The sequence below is a fragment of the Oncorhynchus kisutch genome, linkage group LG1 (genome assembly GCF_002021735.2).
Source record: "Oncorhynchus kisutch isolate 150728-3 linkage group LG1, Okis_V2, whole genome shotgun sequence".
Lineage (NCBI taxonomy): Eukaryota > Metazoa > Chordata > Actinopteri > Salmoniformes > Salmonidae > Oncorhynchus > Oncorhynchus kisutch.
In genome coordinates, this window is record NC_034174.2 from 51080328 (window position 1) to 51089687 (window position 9360).

Sequence of the window (9360 nt, forward strand, 5' to 3'; positions counted from 1 at the left end):
AATACAAAAACATACTATAGAATCTATACTCTATGGCCTCAATTGTGATATAGTTTGTGATATAATTCTTGGCTCTATAAGCCAACCCTGACACTAGAGGAAGTGGACTATAACTGTAAAAATTCAGTTGAAATATAGGTATACAGGCAACTTAAATCCATACTTAGCCTTCTTTAAAGGTGTCAAATGTAAATTATGACAGGGGAATCTTTTTTAACATCTCATCACGTCACCTCCGCTATGCTTGTTGACCTTTAACCCATAAGTTGTTATCCAACATGCCCCCCCCCCATCAGTGCAGCCCCTCCTTCTCCCTTATTTTACAGTGCCTTACATAACATTGTTATTCTCCCTTCAGAATATCTGTTTACGACCCTACACGGTCACTATGGTGACACTGTGACACTGAACATGTGGACTATACTATACTGCCAAACATGGGGGCTTACCAATGCTCAAAAATAAAATGTTAGATGAGGTGAGACATGACTAGAACATTTTAAGAATGGAAAGAGGCAGGAGGAAGGCACTGACTGTACTAAACAGACTAAGTGCCTGAGTTTTGAGGACACTATTGGCTTGAAGTTGTTATTGTGGGGCCAACAGTTATGATTGGAATGTTGCTTACTAGTTTTTGGGGCCATGCATGTAATTATCGTCAGTCGTCAGTCATTGAAACTTTTACTGTCACTGTAAATCAAAGGAGCTGTTTCAAAGTGTCCATAGCCGGAACACTGTGTATCCATTGTTGAGTGAAGATAATGAAGGCTTGGACATATTTCAGGATCTCAGAAAATATTTTTACACAGTTCTTAGATAATGACTTGAGGGCAACCAGGGACATCATCTTGTAAACAATGTCATTGTGAATGGGGGTAAACACCAGTGCTAGCATAGACATTGTCAGAAATTATTGTCATACAAGTGCACAACTGAACAGTTTTTTGTTTCTGTTGCTCTGACTGTAATATATAAAATAAAATAAATCTGATTTGCCTCTCAATTTAGTTTTCGCTCAGATCATCGCAAAAAAATATGCTAAATCGTTATCTGTTGATAAGTATTTACTAAGGATGTAACAATTCACCGATACGCATTGGTCCGCGATTCAAATGTTTAAGATATGACTGCAAAATCGATTCAAACTGATGATTTACAAAATTATTTTGCTCATACTACTTTCTACCTTTCGAAAATACCGAATCTTTTGTGACAACTGATACGTCCTCTCCTTCAGTGTCGAACTGCATGTAACTGTGTTGACATCTCCTTCAGTGTCGAACTGCATGTAACTGTGTTGACAGTTATTGATCTACAAGTCATTTTGCATGCTGAACAACCCTAGCGAATATCAGTAGCCTAGTCAAACTGCCCACTGTGCCCAGCTTCGCAGGCTGACCAATGCGAGGTAGGTAGCCTGTTCCTGATCTTGCACATTAAAATGCTAAAATGGCTTGCGTGGTATTAGGCTTGATTAGTTAAGTGACAACCTATGTAATTTGCTAGGTTATTTTTTATCTATACACTGTTGAAAATTGTGTTTAACCAGAATAAAATGTAAACTACCGGAGACACAACGCTCATCTAGTGATACCTGCTGAACAGGGCTTACAATAGCTTTTATTTATATTGTTCAGCTTCACCATCAACAATAGTTTTGGTAGTTTTGTCCTATTTTTAGATATACAGGGTAAAGTTCATAATTTAATAACGAGGGACCACTTTAGCAAGGCGCACTGCATGGCCAAAGCGGGAGGAGAAAAGAGCTCACCATTCGATTTTGAGAAGGGGTGTAATCCAAAGTTGTGCTATATATTCATTGACTACGTCGTCATATCTAATTTTTAAACAGTAAATATTGATATATTACTAGCTCAAACACTTAATCTGCAAAAATGACAAGCTCATTAGTGGGTGATGGTGATTTCAGAGGAAACGTGTGTGTGTGTGTGGGGGGGGGGGGGTATATGCCTAATATATATGTGGGGGGGATATATGCCTAATTTGACAGTGGTAGTGGGGTGCTAGATGCCTAGTCTGCCTTATGGCTCAGATCAGGTGTGTACATAGTATATCCCATAGACATACTGTATATCATTTACACACACACAATACATCCACCATAGGCTTACATCATTTATACACACACAGGCAGAAGTCAGCTCAGACTGATCCAGCTCAGAGAGGCCTAGCTCATGAGCTCCATCAGCAACAGATTTACATTTAGAATAGAAAATGCATGTTTATGCAACAAATCGCATCGATTAGAATGAATTGAATCGTTTCGAACAAATTGCATAGATTTGAACGAATCGCAACAATTTATTCTCCAATAAAACCGAATCTCACGGATAATTCAAACTAAAACTTTGCGTTCCTGTATCGTTTGAGAGCCCATGTAGACACGTATTGAATTGTTTTGAAAGGGAAATATGCACATCCCTAGTATTTACCCCACTCTCTACAGGCGTTCTGTTTACAAGTTGGCGTAATACCCTTTGTATTGACACAGTCTGTTTTACAGACCTCTTCCACTTTGACAATTGGCATATTGTCTTAAGCGTGTGGGTGGGGTGCCGTTTCCGTCAACTCTTCCACAGATGCGGACTGGTAAGTGTCTCTTGGGGAGCTATCAGACTTCAGAGACAGTGTGTTTAGAGAAGAGAGATTTACTAGACATTATGGGACTACTCAGGAAGCTGACACAAGATGCCTCTGTATATTGTTCTCCTCTCAGTCTGCATTGGGAAACAGCTCAGGAACCCGAGCTGGTTCCCTGAAGCTCTGCAGACATTAGGGCTTTGATTCAAAATGTTGCAGAACACTGTCGACAATGTGCCTTTTAAAGACAATGTTCCTGCTGTTCGCCGAGATCGCATTGACGTAAGCACTGCAGATGAAGACTCAATTGGAAATTACCTTTAAATGTCAAGCGCTCTACAACATGCTTCGGATTGTGACCAGAACCAGGATTCAACCTCATGAAGAAGTACTACTGAATTACTACACAAAACCTATTTGTGCAGTAGTGACTATGTGGAGACGTGTAGGGATTATGTAGTGAATGGGCAGTTTATGCACTACTCAAGATACATAAGTACAGTTTTGTAGTGTATCAGGTAGAGTAATTGTAACGGTTGTCGGCGGTGGAGGAAGGAGAGGACCAAGGTGCAGCGTGGTACGTGTTCATGATTGTCACGTTCTGACCTTAGTTCCTTTTTTATGTCTTTGTGTTGGGTTAGTCAGGGCATGAGTTGGGGTGGGTAGTCAATGTTCTTTTTTCCATGTTGTTATATTTCGATGTGTTTGGCCTAGTATGGTTCTCAATCAGAGGCAGGTGTCGTTGGTTGTGGCACACTCACCAGGCTGGAGAGATCTACTGGAGGCCTGGTCCTTGGAGGAGGCACAGGATAGACCGGTCCGTGGAGGCGCACTGGAGGTCTCGAACTAAGGGCCTGAACAACCCGTGCTGGCTGGATGTTGATTTTAGCCCGGCACTTGCGGGGCGCAGGCACAGGACGCACTGGGCTGTGCAGACCCACGGGAGACACAGTGCGTAGGGCTGGTGCCATATAACACGGACCGAGGAGATGCACTGGAGACCAGATGCGCTGAGCCGGGTTCATCCCTCCTGGCTCGATGCCCACTCTAGCCCGGCCGATACAAGGAGCTGCGATGTAGCGCACCGGGCTATGTATGGCACTGGGGACATAGTGCGCTTCACCGCATAACACGGTGCCTGCCAGGTCACTCTCTCTCCACGGTCTCTCTCTCTCCACGGTAATAACGGGGAGTTGGCTCAGGTCTCCTACCTGACTTTGCCAATCTCCCCTGTGTGCCCCCCCCAATACATTTTTGGGGCTGCCTCTCGGGCTTCCTTGCCAGCCGTGTTCCCTCGTACCGCTGGTTCACCTCTCCTGCTGCCTCCGCTCTCCTGGCTGCCTCCACCTGTTCCCATGGGAGGTGATCCCTTCCAGCCAGGATCTCCTCCCATGTGTAGGATCCCTTCCTGTCCAGAATGTCCTCCCATGTCCATTCCTCCTTCTTACCACGCTGCTTGGTCCTTTTGTGGTGGGTAGTTCTGTAACAGTTGTCGGCGGGGGAAAAAGGAGAGGACCAAGGTGCAGCGTGGTACGTGATCTTTTAATTACACTGAAAACTAGAACAAAAATAACAAAAACGGATCAAACGAAACAGTCCTGTCTGGTACAGAGACAGAGACAGAAAACAACTACCCACAACTCAAGGGTGAAACAAGGCTGCCTAAGTATGGTTCTCAATCAGAGACAACGATTGACAGACAAACAAATAGAAATACAAACATAGAACAAAACATAGAATGCCCACCCCAACTCACGCCCTGACCAACCTAAAATAGAGACATAAAAAAAGGAACCAAGGTCAGGATGTGACAGTAATGCTAGCTAGTAATTATGTGTGTTTGTATGAGAATGTACAGTATGTTAATATTGGTATACATGCCCATTCTACATACCTTTTTTGACCTGTTTAACAAGATTAACATTGTTTGTCATATGTTTTTTACCTCTGTTAGGCAATGGTTGATAATGGCTTGTAATTGTTTGTCTCTTGTCTCTTGTGCTTGTCTTTATTTCTAAAAGGTTACTTGCAAAGGTGGGATAAAGTCACTATTATTCGAGTCACAAGAAAGACTGAAGTCACGAGGTCTAATTTGATTTGATGATCTTCATCAGAATGCACTCCCAGGAATCCCATTTCCCCAATAAATGTTTGTTTTGTTCGATAATGTTCATAATTTATGTCCAAATAGCTACTTTTGTTAGCACATTTTGTAAACAAATCCAACCTCACAAAGCGCGTTCAAATGAAATGAAATGTCAAAAAGTTCCGTTACAGTCCGTAGAAACATGTCAAATGATGTATAGAATCAATCTTTAGGATGTTTTTAACATAAATCTTCAATAATGTTCCAACCTGAGAATTCCTTTGTCTGTAGAAAAGCAATGGAACGCGAGCTACCTCTCACGTGAACGAGCGTCATGTGTTTGTGGCACTCTGCCAGACCACTGACTCAAAGATCCGTTATGAGCCCCTCCTTTACAGTAGAAGCCTCAAACAAGTTTCTAAAGACTGTTGACATCTAGTGGAACCCTTAGGAAGTGTAACATGACCAATACCCCACTGTATCTTCAGTAGGGAATGAGTTGAAAAACGACCAACCTCAGATTTGGTTGGATGTTTTCTCAGGTTTCTGCCTGCCTTATGAGTTCTGTTATACTCACAGACATCATTCAAACAATTTTAGAAACTTCAGAGTGTTTTCTATCCAAATATACTAATACCATGCATATATTAGTAACTGGGACTGAGTAGCAGGCAGTTTACTCTGGGCACCTCTGGGCACCTTATTCACCCAAGCTACTCAATACTGCTCCCAGCCATAAGAAGTTAACCTTGTTCTGAACACCTCCAAAACAAAGATCATGTGGTTTGGTAAGAAGAATGCTCCTCTCCCCACAGGTGTGATTACTACCTCTGAGGGTTTAGAGCTTGAGTAAGTCACCTCATGCAAGTACTTGGGAGTATGGCTAAATGGTATACTGTCCTTCTCTCAGCACATATCAAAGCTGCAGGCTAAAGTTAAATGTAGACTTGTAATCGTTCACTTCACTCCAGCTGCCAAACTAACCCTGATTCAGATGACCATCCTACCCATGCTAGATTATGGAGACATAATTTATAGATCGGCCGGTAAGGGTGCTCTCGAGTGGCTAGATGTTCTTTACCATTCAGACATCAGATTTGCCACCAATGGTCCTTGTAGGACACATCACTGCACTCTATACTCCTCTGTAAACTGGTCATCTCTGTATACCCGTCGCACAACCCACTGGTTGATGCCTATTTATAAAACCCTCTTAGCCGTCACTCCCCCTATCTGAGATATCTACTGCAGCCCTCATCCTCCACACACAACACCAGTTCTGCCAGTCACATTCTGTTAAAGGTCCCCAAAGCACTCACATCCCTGGGTCTCTCCGCTTTTCAGTTCACTGCAGCTAGAGACTGGAATGAGCTGCAACAAACCCTCAAACTGGACAGTTTTATCTCAATCTCTTCATTCAAAGACTCAATCATAGACACTCCCACTGGAATGAGCTGCAACAAACACTCAAACTGGACAGTTTTATCTCAATCTCTTCATTCAAAGACTCAGTCATAGACACTCCCACTGGAATGAGCTGCAACAAACACTCAAACTGGACAGTTTTATCTCAATCTCTTCATTCAAAGACTCAATCATAGACACTCCTACTGACAGTTGTGGCTGCTTTGCATGATGTATTGTTGTCTCTACCTTCTTGCCCTTTGTGCTGTTGTCTGTCCCCAATAATGTTGGTACCATGTTTTGTGCTGCTACCACGTTGTGTTGCTACCATGCTGTGTTTTCATGTGTTGCTGCCTTGCTATGTTGTGTCTTAGGTCTCTCTTTATGTAGTGTTGTGTTGTCTCTCTTGTCGTGATGTGTGTTTTTCCTATATTTATATATACTGTACACACTGCCGTTCAAAAGTTTGGGGTCACTGTTAATGTTGTAAATGACTATTGTAGCTGGAAACGGCTGATTTGGTATGGAATATCTACATAGGCGTACTGAGGCCCATTATCAGCAACCATCACTCCTGTGTTCCAATGGTATGTTGTGTTAGCTAATCCATGTTAATCATTTTAAAAGGCAAATTTATTATTAGAAAACCCCTTTGCAATTATGTTAGCACAGCTGAAAACTGTTTTTCTGATTAAAGAAGCAATAAAACTGTCCATTAAACTAGTTGAGTATCTGGAGCATCAGCATTTGTGGGTTCCATTACAGGCTCAAAATGGCCAGAAACAAAGAACTTCTGAAACTTGTCAGTCTATTCTTGTTCGGAGAAATGAAGGCTATTCCATGCGAGAAATTGCCAAGAAAGTGAAGATATCGGACAGCGCTGTGTACTACTGCCTTCAAAGAACAGTGCAAACTGTCTCTAACCAGAATAGAAAGCAGAGTGGGAGGCCCCGGTGCACAACTGAGCAAGAGGACAAGTACATTAGAGTGTCTAGTTTGAGAAACAGACGCCTCACAAGGCCTCAACTGGAAGCTTCATTAAATAGTACCCGCAAACACCAGTCTCAACGTCAACAGTGAAGAGGCGACTCAGGGATGCTGGCCTTCTAGCCAGAGTTCCTCTGTCCAGTGTCTAATGTTCTTTTGCCTCTCTTAATCTTTTATTTTTATTGGCCAGTCTGTGATATGGCTTTTTCTTTGCAACTCTGCCTAGAATGCCAGCATCCCGGAATCGCCTCTTCACTGTTGATGTTGAGACTGGTGTTTTGCGGGTACTATTTATGGTCTTTTACAGCTCGTTGAGTGCGGTCTTTGTGCCAGCGTCTGTTTGTGGTATGATTTGTTCTGACTATCTTGGTTAAATAGTGTTATTCTATCATTTATGTATTCAAATAGCTACAGTCTTCTTCAAAACTGAACATGTCTAATTCAGAAGTGTCAGATAGAACCTTATGGCTGAAACCAGATTGACATTTCAGAGCCGTTCTATTAGGATTTTGATACTGTGTACTTTAGGTACTGTACCTTTAAGGTGAGGATCTTATGGGTTATGAATGAAGAATTCACTACAAAACAGTTCAGAGATCTGGGATGTGAAAATTGTAATGTTCAAAATCTCAGAACTATGCTTTGCACAAATATAACCTTATAGTCCTAAAGTCACAAAATATGTGTATTTTTATTGAGGCTACCAAGACAGCCGTTTTCATTATTTTGTCTACAACACATTTGATGTAATAATTAATTTTAACAACAAATTCCATATGCAAGCTTCATACAAATGCAACTAATACATACCATAAGTCCAGTAGGCCTACGCTAGTAATAGTTACTTTATGCCCCTATTGCTGGTGAGTTTGCAAAAGAAGCAGTTATTATTCTTGAAAACCAAACCATTTTGGTAGCTGAATATGTATTTATGGCAATTCTCTCACCCTACAATTTGACGTTTGCGCTGCACCCGATGCTATAGCTAGCTGTACAGCACATCAGTAATCTGTTCGCTTGCTCAGTGGTTCTTTTTGACCCACGACCCCAAAAAGGAGTGGGTCAAAGCTTGCATGCACGCGCACACAGGGCGAACACGCAGGCATGATTGCTGCGCAAATGTAACCTGTCATTCCAGCCATAAACGGTTATGCATTTTCAAAACGCAAGATACAGAAATAAACTGCGTTTTAGACCTGCATTTTGAGCTGAGTTATTCATGTTAGCAGTCAATATCAACTAGGGATATCATGTCACATTGTCACTTTGGAGTCCAGCGCTAGCAGAATCATACAGGGTACACAGCGGGGTTGAAGTATCAGATGGAAAGCATGATCTGTCTGTAGCCTTTTCCTTCCTCACAAATATCGTAATTAATTCGCCAGACTATGTTTACATCTTCATCCTATAATTATTGAAGGTAGTGCCATGTTACAACTATAGCCAGTAGCGCCACCACTGAGGTATATGGACTATCACCAGGTAGCCTATTGTTCTGGCAAAGATGTAACAGATTGCTAAATAGTTTTTTATATGATTATTATCAACGTAGATAGACTACTCTGTTTTTGCCAGGAAACCAGGAGAAATTTAAACAAGCCCTTTCTGGTCACTAATCTACTGTGTAGGTGAGCCCGCTTTTGCGCGCCAATGCTGATGACTGGTCATTGGTCAACAGTCAAGACTTGCAAATATATGGTTCTGAAAAGCACACTAGAGCTGTGTTTGAATTCTGATACTAACCACACTTCATACTAACCGCACTAAACATCATTTTGGTGACGTAAATTAAGTATGTAGTATGCTTATTGGTCATAGCGCGGTTACTGGGTGTGTTCGTTAATTCACTCTGGAGTGCCAGAGTTCGCTCAGAATGCGCTGTGGGCATTCGTAAATTCAGAGCATTGTCAGATTGTCTGTTAGTATATTCAGACCGGTTCACTCTCAGAGCGTTCAGAGCGCACACTGGATGCTCTGGCCAACGAGTGGGTTGATCTGAGCGTTCTGACGTCACAATGACAGTCAAAGTACCCAAGCTAACTGGCTAATGTTGGCTAGCTTGCTAGCTACTTACAGACAGAAATGAGAGAACACCTCACACTATTTTACTCACCCTTGCAGAGCTGGTTAGTCTGTTTTATGTTATCCAGAGCGTTGGTGATTAACTGTGCTGCTGGCAACAATTTAATTAATCGGATTTGTTTATGGTCCAACTGGTGTTGAGCATTCATAAATTCATCAGGTATTCTGCGCTCTGGCACACTCAGACCAGAGGGTTCTGA

General features: G+C 42.1%; 1 long non-coding RNA gene across 1 annotated transcript; it reads left to right on the forward strand.

Annotated features, from left to right (window-relative positions):
- Positions 1-1296: 1296 nt before the first annotated feature.
- LOC116374385 (uncharacterized) lies at positions 1297-4777 on the forward strand. The gene is made up of 3 exons (XR_004210293.1): positions 1297-1408; positions 2525-2610; positions 4623-4777. It is a non-coding gene; the product is annotated as an uncharacterized LOC116374385 (long non-coding RNA).
- The last annotated feature ends 4583 nt before the right edge of the window (positions 4778-9360 follow it).